Raw genomic sequence first — 14,285 nt, forward strand, 5'->3', positions numbered from 1 at the left:
GATTGTGCCAGGATTCAGTGGGCTCAAAAAGATTAAAATGGAAGCAAAGTTTTAATGTCTCAAATTCCGTAGGCACTTCTGACCATCCATCATGGAATTATGCTTTGCTTGCATCTTCAAATAGCCATCATAGCATATTTCAAATGCTGATGAATTACTTAGGATTGTTGAAGATGTAGCCACATTAATTTATCATGCTAAGGCTAACTGAACTTCAGGAATACTTGAGAGGGAAGCCATTCTGTTCAACAGTGCAATTTATATTGGGGGGGGGGGGAATCTGAGAACTTTGTTTTCCCCCTTCCCCCCATTTCTGCTGGTGAAATTTCAATCTGGATATACTGTACTGTAGGTTCAGCCAACATTGTGCCATGAGATGCACTGGACTACAATTCCCATCAAGCCTGACCATTGGCCAGGCTCCCTGGAGCTGGTGGGAATTAGACTTCAGCAATATCTGGAAGGTATACCATTGGCTGTACTACCTCAAGCAGGCAAGAGTTTTAAAAGCAGCAAAGCACTAAAGAAATGTGTGGTTTTGCAGCATCAGTGTCAATTTGGCTTATACTGGTAGTGATTACAGCCTTTCTTGAATGATTGAGGGAGCTGTTTGAAGGGATAAAGGCAAACCAGATCAGAGACTGTAGGTAAAGAACCTGTAGCCATGCCAAAGATAGCATGGGAAGGTGGAACAGACTGCTTCACCATCTTATTATACACGGCATGTGAGCACTTTCCTTAGGTTTTGAGGACACTCCTGGTAGCAGAGAACATCATCCAAGCATTATGTCACCATAATAGTTTTAAAATGTCTGCGCAGGGAGCAGGGGATGGCTTTCTCTGGCTATAAAGAACATAAATAGCTGGCAGCTTCCAGCCCAGTCCTTCTCACCTGAACCAAAACATCCAAATAAATCATCAGTGCTGATGTCTCAGGCTGGGTGGGAGACAGATTGTGGCAACCCCTGTTAGGTCTGCCTTTAAGCTGGCTCTATGCAGAAAGCTCCCACAGGTCCCCATCACTACAACCAGCTGATTTGCTTGGAAAGATACTTGTCAATTTTGTATTTGCAGCGACAACAGAACACTTTTTACATGCACATGGCTTCTTCAGCGAGCCGCACTCCATCAACTGTTCCAGGTGGTTCCCCCAGACATTACAGAAAATTCTGTAAATTTTTGATTGGTATACAGACCGGCCATGCCAGAAGGCATGCAAGAAGCCATGTCCCCAGGTTGTTTGTCGTGTCAGAAGCATCTTTAATTGTGCCACTCCAGGGAACTGCCTAGCCTGTCTTCATGGTTCAGACAGCCTGCTAGGGTTTTTGGTACTCTCAGAAAGCTTAATATCAAAAACAACCAGTAGCCGATGATCTTTTAGTAGGTGGGGTAGACCTCCCCCAATTTCCCTTATGTGAGTGCATGAAGCTCCTGCCTGAGTGTGATTGTAAGGATGTGATGGTGTACGATCCAGAAAAACACAGTCATACAATGGCACTGCTGCAATTTTGACAATAACAGCCTATGTGGGCTTACTGTGATTATAGAATGCCAAGGCTTTTCAAACAATTGTACATAGAATCCACAGGTCCCCACTTGTGAATGCAGAGCCTAGGTGTGTATAATTTGTACATTCATGTGCTTTATTCTGACCTTAAGATCAATGCATAAAGATGAGGAGCAAGGTCAGGAGGCATAATTTCCCCACTCCCTGATGTGTTGATTCTATATACATGATTGTTGTGTGAATATCTTGATGTGATTGTATGCCTACCAGCTTGAGAACCTCATAGTACTGTACAAAGGACATTTGTCATCATAGAAGCACTTGTGGATCAGTCCTACAAAATGCGTAACTCGTTAAGAATTGTAAGCAAAAGAATTGGGATGAGTAGTCATAAAAACTGCATAGATATTAAAGGTCACATACAAGTTGATCTATGTCCGTTGGCTCTAAGCAAGCGCTAGAAATGAAGGCAAAAACTAACTAAAAGAAAGGCAGGGCTGAGTAAAATTAAAATTCTGTGCTACGGTACCAGAAGTTTGCTGCCAAGAAGAGCTGAACATCCAAATCATTTAGCACATTCAGAACTTCTCCAACCTGTCCTCTCTCCTGTAGCCCGCTCTGTACCCCCAAAAACCTCTCTGAAGGGTTGATGGAGCCTCCAGAGCCAATTTGGGGAGCATCTGGGACCTTGAGGGGAAGAAGTCCTGTTGCGCAAGTGGAGTTCCATTGCACAAACAGATGAAGATAATTAAATGTTGCCCATAAGGATTAGAAATGGAGAGGGCTTTTTTGGAGTACTGAAGTGTATAAAGGACTATACACACAGCTCTGAAGGAAGATTGATATGAAATGAAAACATGACTCTATAATATTCAGAATGTCTATCCTTGTCAATAAGCTGAAAGAGAAAATGATAATCACCTTGGCCTGTACTGTTTCCCGTGACTCCCTGTCTTTCCAACAAAATCATTTTCCTTCTTTAGAACTGCTTAAGCTTTTGAAACCTGGTATATTATTAAATGTACTTTAGGGGAATATTATTATAATTGCCAGTGTGCACTATAATTCTAATGATTATTATTCACAAAGGCTGGAAATAGTTTGTGTTCAGAAATGAAGAACAGCACAACTCATTTGAATGAATGAAACTGGGTAATGCTCACTTCAGTGTTTTTATGTTCTTCCGTCAGCGATGCTTTATTGGTGCATGAAAGGTACAAAGTCTTTGAGGCTTCTAAAAATGTTGCTGATGCTCTTTTTCTTAAGGGCCTAAGCATTCCAAGATGGATGAGTCAGTCATTTCAAGTGGACTGTTAAAGCCATAGAGAAGAGAATTAGAAGAGCAGGACAGATTCTTTACAGAGAATGGCCAAATGTCCCTTCAAAGAATGCTCCAAGAAGCAGAAGATGTTAAAAACAGGGCAGGCACAGTAGAGAAAAACATGGAGACACAGCCATAGAAAAGTGGGTGGCAGAAGCTAGAGTGAGACCTACTGTTAGACAGGGGTAGATAATTCTGTCAGTTTTGGGTTCTTTCTGTTTGCCCTATTTCTGCGTACATTTGTAATTTTTTAAAAAACACATCTGTGTGAAATTTTGCATGTGAATTTATCCTAAGAGAATGCATTTCATCACATTATTTTCATTAATATATGCATTTTCGCATGAACATTTCCTCAATATACATGTTTTTGTACACATTGGTTGGGGGACTTCAGTGTGGGGTGTGTGCTTTGGTTCAGGAAGTGCCATTTTGGTAATCTAGTACTAAAATGCAAACTGATTTAACCTTTGCCACATCTCTTCTGGGAGATCACTGTGGGTGATCTGAAGGAAATAAAAAGGGATTTGACCCCCAATCATTTACCAATGGCAAGAACAACACAATTCTTCATTCTTGCACAAACTATACTGCAGAAATTAAGACAGCTGAGTGAGGGACAACCAGGAGTAGATTTTTGTGTGGAAGGAAGAGTGTGGGTTCCGTGCAGTTTGGGTACTCAAAAACATTTACAGCGCTTAATTCTAAGGCCATGTCTCTTGCACTTGTTCCCAGTTGATGGATCTCAGGTTTCTTATACAAACCAAGAATATCTCACAAGCCTGAAGTCCGCCCAGCCCTGCCTTTGGGCAGAGGAGGACAAATCACCTCCTTCTTTCAGGACACCAAAGATAGCCAAGCAAGCATAAAACTTAACAGTTTTCATAAAGAATCAGCATTTGATAAGGGTTGGGGGGGGTTAGCTTGTTGTCAGTAATAAGCAAGGAGGAATTTCAAAGCTGCATATATTTTAATGGTAACATATGTTGATATTTGAATTTTATTTTTCTTTAGGTTTTTATTATATTTATTTACTACTTCTCAATTTGTAATTTGCTGTCAGAGGTACTTCAGAGGTAATGCAGAGTGTAAACCCTCCGGGCTTGCAATTTCTTGTCTGTGTGCCTCTTCATATTTCTAGTCTGTTAGTTCAGAATGCTGGAGTTCAAATCCAACATGTCAGTCATGTGCCTCCTTGGTTCATTTCCCTTCACAGGTCCCTGTCAGAATTTGCACAGAAACCAGAACTGTTGGAAATCAGGCTGTTCTCCCAATCACAAGAGTAAAAGTAAAGAGGGAATGAGTATCTGGAAGTAGTCATCCCCACCGGTAAGGGATCAGTACTGTCAGAGCTATCCTTCTGTTTAGCAATGCAGGATTAATGTGCATGCAAAGCTAGATGGAGAATGTGTGGTTGCCCCTTAAGAAATCCTCAAAAATGGCCTCCCCTCTTCTTCCCTTTAGCAGAGCCACCTGCTGGGTGGAAAGCCATTTCATGAGCACAAGGACACCAGATGGATTCAACTCAGTACCTACCTACCTAAACTAGCAGTTGGAAACTCATGGCGCCAGATGTTCCTGGACTGAAACTCCCATCAGCTCCGGGGGAAGAGTCGGTGGAAGAAGATTGGAAGAAATTTAAAGTTTATTTACAGAAACATTGTAAAATTAAGGAATGTTAGAAGGATGTTGGAATGAAGTAATGTGGTTTTAGCAGAAATGCTATAAAGGATTAAGAAAAAACAGATTGTTAAATGGTGAAAGGAGGGAAAGTAAAGTTACATTATATTAAGACAAAATATAGGACAAAAACTGGAAAAGATGGAAAGGACTTGCTGAAATAGCTAACTGAACTAGAATACAAAAAAGGGAGGTGTGAGGAGGTCAAGGAAACAAGCAAATGAAAGATAAGTTATGGGAAGATTAATTGTATATTTTTTTTCTTCTTTTTCTTATTGTGATGTGATGTTCTGTTTTTGCTTGATATGCTGTTTTCTATTTTTTCTTTTTGCAACCTTTCAAATCTTAATAAATATTATTTAAAAAAAAATGAAACTCCCATCAGCTCCAACGATCACATAAAATAATCAGGAATGAAGGGAGTTGCAATTAACAACATCTCGAGGGCCACAGGTTCCCATCCCTCATCTAAACACACATATCTTGCAGTAAAATTATCAGATGAAATGAAGCCTACCATCTTTTTTTTAAAAAAAACCTGTGCTTAAGGCGGGGGGGGGGGGACATCAACACACACACAGACAGGAATTGAAAAGAAATTAGTAAAGGCAAATCTCCAAGTTCATGATTCAGTCTCTCCCTTTATTTCCAAAATAGTTCACACTTTAATTTTCTTGGGGCTTTTTAATTCAATATTTAATTTGCATGCAAATTAAAATGTTTCACAACTCAATACGTTTAGATTGACATCTCCCATTCTATAATTTCCCCTTCTCTTCTTGACTTCCATTTCTACACAGATATTCTACCTAATGAGATTATTTTAATAACTTTTATGAAGCAGCTTGTTTTAATTTGCATCCTTTGTAAATAATTCTATAGATCTTTTCAAGTAGGTATATGTCTCTGTGTCACAGAGAATCCAAGTCCAAAAGCTGCTCAGCAGACGTTAAAATTGCAATGTTCTATTAATTGTTAAGAAATGTGCCAGGAATTGGAAATAAAAATAAAAATACAAGGATGTTCAATGCCTATGAAACACAAGCAGCCTCCATCATGAACACTGTGTTGAACATGATGATATTATGAGGATGCTGTTGATCGTGCCTCTTCTGTCCACCACTAAAGTGGCCTTTAATATAACCATTGTCTACCCATTGCAAAATGTAAGCTGTTCTTCAAATGACAAATACATATTTCTTAGATAGTGTGGGATGGATGGAAGAGGGCTCTTTTGGGTGATTGCTCTCTGATATGCCACAGAATTCAACCAATACCCAAATCTAAGTCAAAACTACAATGTCTGGTGGAGTGGACCCATTTCCAAGGTACACAGCATTCTACCAGGTTCTGGGTCCAGCCCACAAAGGCAGGAATGGTAATCAAAGTGCTGGGCTTTGAATGTCAAATAAGAATGCATCACCATTCCTGTGTAAGCAGCAACAAAATATGGTAGTACAGACTGCTCCTGTTAAGGGTTTGCGTCACCCAGCTGTGCCCTCTTCCAATGGCTACCATTCCATGACCACTGGACATACTCAGCCCTCATTTGGCTGTTTCTGGTTTCCACCATCTTTTATAGCATTTTTCCCAAAGTAGTTTTTGTTTTTCTGCAAACCTGTTGGTTTTCCCTAACCCTGCTAATACGGTAATTTTCACTTATGGGTAGTGCTTTTTGGCTACATAAGAAACAGCGCGGGCACACATTTGATAAGGTGAGTGTAAGTTGAATCGTTAATGTGCATAGTGAGAGGCCAATGTGAATGTATATATAATCCTTCCCTGAAGAGCACAACATTCAGCTGAGATATGCACATTCTCCAAGGCCTGTGAGGATTGTGTATATATTGACTGGATAATATGCTCCATTCCCTCTGCATGGAAGGATTGTGTACATATTCTCCATGAGGCCTGGTGAATGTGCACAATGACCAGATATTATGCACATTAAGCACTCAACTTTCACCTCCACCATATATAAATAGATATAGGCATATATGCTTACTCTTAGTATATATGATTAGGCTGCAGTCCTGTGCATACTTACTTGAGAATAGGTCCATTAAACTGACTAATTTATTTCTGAGTAAACATAGTTAATGATGAAACCGAGGAATGCAATGGGCACACAGTGGCTGTGTACACCCTGCTCCTACCTTTAAAGCATTGCTTATTGTTAATGGTTGCTGGGAATAGCAACTCTGTGAGGGGTAAACTACAGTGCCCAGAATCCTATCAGAGAATGAATGTGCTTTGAATGGCTGCAAAGGTACAGTGTGCATGTAGCCACTACCAGCTAAAAGTACTTGTGATGAAAAAGAACAATAGCAGCAGGTTCTTATGAAGCCCTGTGATTGGCATGAGTACACTTTAAATCTTAATGGGAGGAGAGAGCAAGGGGTTTATTATGGAGAGGGAATCTCCAGAATGGGAAAAAAAACCCCTACCTTCTCAGATAAAACACTACTGAAGTATCTCTTGTGCTAAGAATTTCATGAAGCTGACCGTTGATAATCTAGTAAGCAGAACAAGGCAAAGTATTTCTACTTGAATGTGAGAAATGGCTCGTTTCAAACGTAACAGGTTTTGCTGTGAGATATCAATAACCACATAGAAAGAGGGGCAAAGCAGCAACAAGCCAGAACAAGTGGTCAGTCATAAAGAGGGTTTGTGGAAATTCTGCAATGAGAACGTAGGCTTCAGTGAGAATAATACTTGGCAAGAGAAGAGCAGAAGGAAAGATTTCTTTTCTAAATAAAGAAAACAACCAGTGAGGCAGCAAATAATGGTAGCTATGAGGACAAAAAGGAGGTGGGAGGCAAAGACTATATTAGAAGGGGTATAGAAAAGGGATTGTTTTTGTCCAAAGAAAAGAGGAATTGAAAATGCAGTTCAAAAGCAAGAACTCCCACAGAGGGACGTACAGAGGAGATAGCTTGACAAACTACACAAATAAAGGTCAACTTAAACATTGCATTCCTGTTGCATGTAAGCAAATCCTGATAGGTTTTTCTCTAGTGCAGTGCATCCTCCAATGGGGGCAGTGAAGGGTACTCCATCAAGATGAATGGGGCATTGCCACACCAACCTCATTCTTGTTAGGTATAAGCAACCTTTCATGCCTCCGGTCAGTAGAAGGCAGGGTGTATATGCCACAGAAGTTCAGTCACGCAGTTAAGCTCACTACAGAAAACAGTCACTTGGCAGAGTTTTCTTTACAAGGCCAACACCAACATACACCACTATACATACAAACACTATTTATAGATGTTACAAGTAGTCTTCTCTCTCGGAGCCCAGAGAGGATTATTTGCTTCCAAGTCCTTGCTGTGTTATAGTTCACAGCCAAGTCCTAAGTTCAGTTGCTTTCAAAGTCCTGCAACTGATAGTTCTCTGATTTCTGTCAATTTTCCAACTTCTTCCTCAAATGATCTCTTCACTCGAATCCACAGTTCCAACAGAAAACCTTCAACAACTCCTGCAATCTCCTACCAGGACCCACATAGTATGCTGTAATCCGAGCCATTTTAGACAGAAAGTTACATGCCAAATCTGCCCAGTAACACAGATAAGAGAGTCACAAGATGCCTGCAGGTGCATTGTGGGGAATGAGTCATCTCTGCTGATTCATGGAGAAAGAAACCTTTAACTGGGGACTCCTTTATATTTGATTATACCGTACCATTTTTAGCAATGCTAGTGATGTGTGAATGAGATACATGATAGGTGGTGGGTTAGCTCCAGCTTGCAAGCTATTTTTACTCTGCTAAATACATATAAACCAATTTTATTTTTAAAATCTATCAATTATGCCCTCTACTAGCTCCCACCCACTTACTGGCATACTTACAGCCAGTCAGGAGTAGCTCGATGTCAGGGAGTGGCTGAACGATGAGGAGTGGTAAGAGGATCCGGCAGGAGAACCCCCTAGAAAGACCTCAGAAGAGTAAGGGAAGACCTACTGTTGGTTTTCCTGCCTTCTATCCTACCAGTTCTATTGGGCATCAGCTTGCTCCTGAAGTTGGACACCCCTATCCTCAGCTGGGCAGTGCACCTGACCGGGCTGGGCACAGCGGGCTCCCTCGGGGGCACGCTCAGCAGGAATATATGCTACACCACTGGGTGTGCTGATGTCGGGAACACATGCCCCCCGCAGCGTGCACAGCCCTGGCGCAAACAAATGTCAGTGCCCCACCCCTTCATGGGGAATGTTGTGGGAACTGGAGCACCGACAGCCCTACACACTTGGCACCTATGATGGGGTGTGTAGGAAAAGGGTGTTCAGCTCGTCTCCTGTCAGTAGCTCTTCTCTTGAACTCATTAATTCCAACTTCTTTTACCCCTTCTAGTGTCCCAGAGCTGTGTTTTCATCACAAACCTGAATCTGAAGCCCCGTTGGAGTAAACACACACGTAACACTTGGTGTCAGGAACTTTCAGGGGGAAAGTCTTCAGATCTGGCAATGAAAGAATTCTTGTCTCATTGCCCCTGCAAAGCACTCCCTTTTGTGGGCACATTACAACAGAGAAAGAGCCCCTAAAGCTTTATTACACATGTGGGCAGAATGAGAGGAAAAGTAAACAAAAGGTAGACAAGCTTCTAGTAATGAACTCTTCATTAAGTTCAAGGTGTTTTGGAGAAGTCTTCTTGAATGTTATAAACCACTCAGTTTCATGACTCCAACAAAATCTGGATCTGAAAGGCCCAAATATTAGCATTCTTGAAGTGTCCTCACAGTTAATTCCAATCTCAGGGTGATCCTCTGAGAATACTCACCTTATGTTCAAAGCCAAGAAAAATGACACTATTGTCTTCTCAAAGATGTCACCATCCTGATGTAATAGAATTAAGGATATTCTTTCAATCAGGTCCTGATGGACCCAGGATTGTAAGGCTACATGAAACTGAGATGGTTTTCAATAGTTTTTGAAAATTAAAATTGAGAATTAGTGATTTAACAGCTTCCATCTCATATACCTTTTAAGCAAAGGACAAAAATAATAACCATTTAAAAATCAGTTTACTTAAGTGTTGGATGTTTACTACAGCATCAGGTATCTTCTCTCACTATTATTAATAAACTTATTAGCTATTCTTTTTTCCTTCAAAAGTGATGTCTGTTGTATGCAAGTTTTCAATGGAATGCATAGAGCTGCTAATCCACATCTTGAAAAGGAAGAGTCAGAGTTTTGTGGGCCTGCAGCGATCTTGCATTGTTACTTCACTCATTAGTTACACTGCAGGATTGACTTCAAACAGACTCCTGTTACTGCACTAAAGGAAGGAGAAGCAATAGTGAATATTGAAAGTGACTTTTTGATGTCATAGTAAGCCCCAACAGTATCATATCAAATTATGAAGAATAAGGAATTCGAAAATACATTCCTTGTGGAAATGGATATTGCATCACCTTACATCTAGTTTGTGGAACTTTTGCTTCTTTCCCATCTTTGGTTCATTCTGCTGCATTCGTGTGTGTGTGTTTAAGACATCTGAAGGAAATTATTGTTATTTATTTATCTCATTTATGAACCACTTCCTATAAAGCTTCTCAAAGCAATGTCAGTCACAATACAATAAAAACATATGCAAACAATTGCATATATAAAATGGTTAAAAACAACTGCATATTCGGACACATGCACAAACACACACACACACACACACACACACACACAGCAAATTACTCACCATTTTGTGGTCCAAGGACCGCCTACACATGAACACATACTACAGTCGTACCTTGGTTCTCAAATGCCTTGTGACTCATATGTTTTGACTCCCGAACGCCGCAAACCTGGAAGTGAGTGTTCCGGTTTGCAAACAATATTTGGAAGCCAAACGTCCAACAGGGCTTCCACAGCTTCCAATTGAGTGGAGGAAGCTCCTGCAGCCAATCAGAAGCTGTGCCTTGGTTTTCGAACATTTTCAAAAGTCAAACAGACTTACGGAACGGATTCCATTTGAGATTCCAAGGTATGACTGTCCTTTACAGGTAAAACCACTTGGACCATGGGGCTTCCCATGTGGAGGGTGAAACTGGGGCCAAACCTACCCCTGGGAGAAAATTCATGCCACTTTCAACATTCAGCCTCTGCAGCAGTCCGCAGATGCTGTGAAAAAATAATTTTGTAATCTTGTCCTCGCCTGCTTCAATGCATTTTTCTCCCCTTGAAAAGAGCAGAAAACAAAGTTTGTAGCTGAAGTACTCCCCCAAGATCATTGCCAATAAAACCTTCTGTCAGACATCTTCAGTAAAGTGACTTAATGGATTTTTTTCAGTGTATATGGAAGCAATACTGTTAAACCCAAGTTCTTCCTTTCTGCACTAAGTACATCAAATGATGTTGCAAGTGGATTTAAAACATTTCTACCATGCTGTCTTGCAAGGGTTTTCATTTAGTTTTTACGTTTCCCTGCTAACCAGAGGTTTCTGACAATGGCAATATTCAGTGTTCCCCAATAAGACATGGAAATTGGATACTCATAGGGCTGTATTTTTTTATCCAGTCACTGTGGTTACAGAATTTCCTGATAATTTATGTAATTTACTGAAATACACACAGATAAGCAAATGTGAGTCTAAGCAGGAACAAATATATAGTGAGGAAACTGATCCAAGACAGAGGTTAACCTTGGAGTTTCATGAGGGAACTGTTAACCAGTTTATTGTTTATTGTTTACAACACAGAAGCAAAAATCATATCAAATCAGAATTAATTCATTTTTAAAGCCAATCTGTGTGAAGGCTAAAAGAAGTGATGCATCTCTGAAGAGCATTTCCTTTCATTAACAGAAGTGGACAGGATGGACAAGCATCATCATATTCTTTCTGAATGTACTCAGGTAAATGTAAAAACATTCTAAGACACTTTTCTTAGAATATGTCTGATCTAACTACAACTACAATGCACTTGTTATGTCTTAATAACTGTCCAAACTTAACTATGAAACTGACCAATTTGTATGAGATAAAACAAAACACGCTGGGAAAATGTCTCCCAGAAAATTAAATATTGCAGCAAAAAGTAACAAAAGAGAAATGTTAGAGTGTATTAGAAGGCTTTACTAAGGGAGAACTCTTTTATATTACAGTTAAGATATCTGATATGGTGGCACAATATGTCAGTAAACACAACATGTTCTGCACTCATGAGAGCTGATTCTGCAGGTGAAAAACAAAACTGGATCCAGGCTTTTGTTTTTCATGCACAAAAACCCATTGTGGTCATTATTAACAAATAAAAAGATCTTTTGTTATTGCAATGCAATGTGAATCTGAAAACCCAGACTAGCTATCTGCATTTTAATGCCAGTGTAAAGGTAAATTCACAAAGTACCATGTGTGGTTCCAGTTCCATTCAGCAACATTTTGCACATGAGTATATCTGGGCTCAGAGACGGGAACTAGAGACCCACATTGAAGCATCATCTTGCCTTTGCCACATTAGTTGAAAACAATTTCCACTGATTTAAATAGAACTTCCTTCCCAGTAATGTTAGGACTGGAGCACCGGAGTGTAATTCATACAGCAATCAGAATCCCTGGATTTAAAGTCACTTTGGTCCCAGTGATCACATTGTGACTAGCTCACTTTAACTGCAAGGATGAGGCATAATTGGGTTGTAGTCACTGAGTTGTCAGACAACTTGTCAAGAACAAGCCAAAAATCTGACAGACAGCGAGATCCCACTGGCCATCTAAGCGCAGCGATCCTGCTACCCAGGCCAATTTAAAATGACAGTCATACAGTGTCACAGGTATGGCAAACTACTTCTACATTATTTGTGGCTCTGCTTTACCCACAAGAGTTTGCTTCAGATACATTGAATTATACATAACTCAAGTTGATGGAAAAGGCCAAATATTTACCTTTCTCTTAGGGCATCAGTTGGCAGATTTGTGGTAGTCCTGTGTTCCACAGATTTTAAAGCTAGCCAAAATCATTAGCGATAGAATTGGATGTAGATATAAAAAATTAAGATAAACATTTCAAGATTTCTAAACACAGACATACACATGCATATAGGAGGGTGTGACACACCTCCAGTATACATGAATGTGTACACATTGGGCTGTATCAAACATTGCTGCTATATGAGTGGAACAGGCTTCTTCTCATGCAACAGGCCTTTCCCTTATTCATCTCTCCCCTGCAGTCCTTCTACTCAACCTTTAACATCTACTCCAGCTTCATGCTGGCTTCAGGATGCTTTTCATTCCACCGAGCCACCTTTATCCTAACAAGTCTTTTGATCATTTGCTGTTGTCATTGCAAAAAGGAGGAATTAGTTATGGATGTAATTCCTAAGATTCAGTTCTCTGCTCTCCCTTCCTCCCACTCACCCAAACACACACTGCAACACACACACACACACACACACACACACACACACATTTTGCCCCATGTGCAAATATTGTGTGGCACATATTTTCCTGCCTGCTGTGGTCTTCTGAAACAGGGGGCTTAGCAGTGATTCTATGCAGCCCAACAGGCATAACTTATGGATGGGATCAGTCTCATTCGTTTTTATTCAAAGCCGGAAAAGCAATAGGAGAAGGAAGAGAAAAGAGCAAGGGAGGGAGGATGGGAGGGCAGGGGAAACCATCATTGTAGCAGAAGACGAACTAATGATTTCAGATCCCAGTGTGCAAGAAATAGGATAAAGACTCCTCTTCACAACATTACCGTAAACCTTAAATAATGGAGAAATTATCTAATCAAAGTGGATAAAGAGCTTTTTTTAAAGGCAATGAACAGACTGCATATAATGAAAGAAATAACAAGGAGGGTTGTATGAATGCAATAATAGTAGTATTTTTAAAAAATTAAAAAAAGATCACCACTCGCTAGAGAAGATTTCCTAATGGACCTATTTGAGAGAATAATAGATAGAAACTCTGAGTTTTCCGCAGCTCCTTCCTGTGTCTCCTGAGAGCCTAGAATATAAACTCAAAGAAAAAGTTTTTGCAAGCCACACACGTTAGGCCCATAATTGCAGACTCCTTCCTCTTGGGTACTCATGAGAAAGAGCTTCAACTGTGTATGTGGAGGGGGGTGGGTTACCTCTGTTTCCATTTGCTCAATCACCAGCATTTAATTTGCTAAAAGTTAAGAAGGTTATTCTTGCTCAACAAATTCTGTTTATCATATAACAATATCTCAGGTGACTGAAAATGCTTTTGAATGCAATTACCTAAAGTCTTCATTTGTTTTAGTCACATGAAAAGAAAAAGTTTGATTTTCATAGGGCCTGAGCTGGCAGAATGAAGAACCTAGTTCAGGCAGCAGATGCTGAGAGGAGGGAATGGCAGTGAGATACTGGAGGACAGAGCTGTGTGTGCCTACTCTGTCCTCCCTAAGCAGAAAATGCTGACCCAATGCCAACGTTAAAGTAAGATTCAGCTGCCTGATGGATTTTGCATGTGAAATGAGAAGGGGGAGAAACATATTGTCCTTGCCTCAGGATGCAGAATGTCTTGGGCTGGAACTACCAAGCTGCATAATCTCCAGCAAGAACAGAGCCTGTGTGAATCATTTGACATCAAGAAACAGCCCTGAGAATCCCTTTCTGCCACTGTGCTGGGAACAGTAGCAGACAGCATGGTCTGACACCCAGTCAGTCACATCACTGCTTCTTAGCAGAAAGTAGATAGGGGGAGGTGAAAAGGTGGCAAGGTTGGCATGGCGCAAATGCACTCGCAGTGCCAATCTGATGCTCCCACTGATACGTTTGCACCATGCTGACCTTGTCCCTCCCCCTCTAACTTCCAGT

Source organism: Podarcis pityusensis (assembly GCF_964106645.2).
Source record: "Podarcis pityusensis genome assembly, chromosome: 7".
NCBI classification, from domain to species: domain Eukaryota; kingdom Metazoa; phylum Chordata; class Lepidosauria; order Squamata; family Lacertidae; genus Podarcis; species Podarcis pityusensis.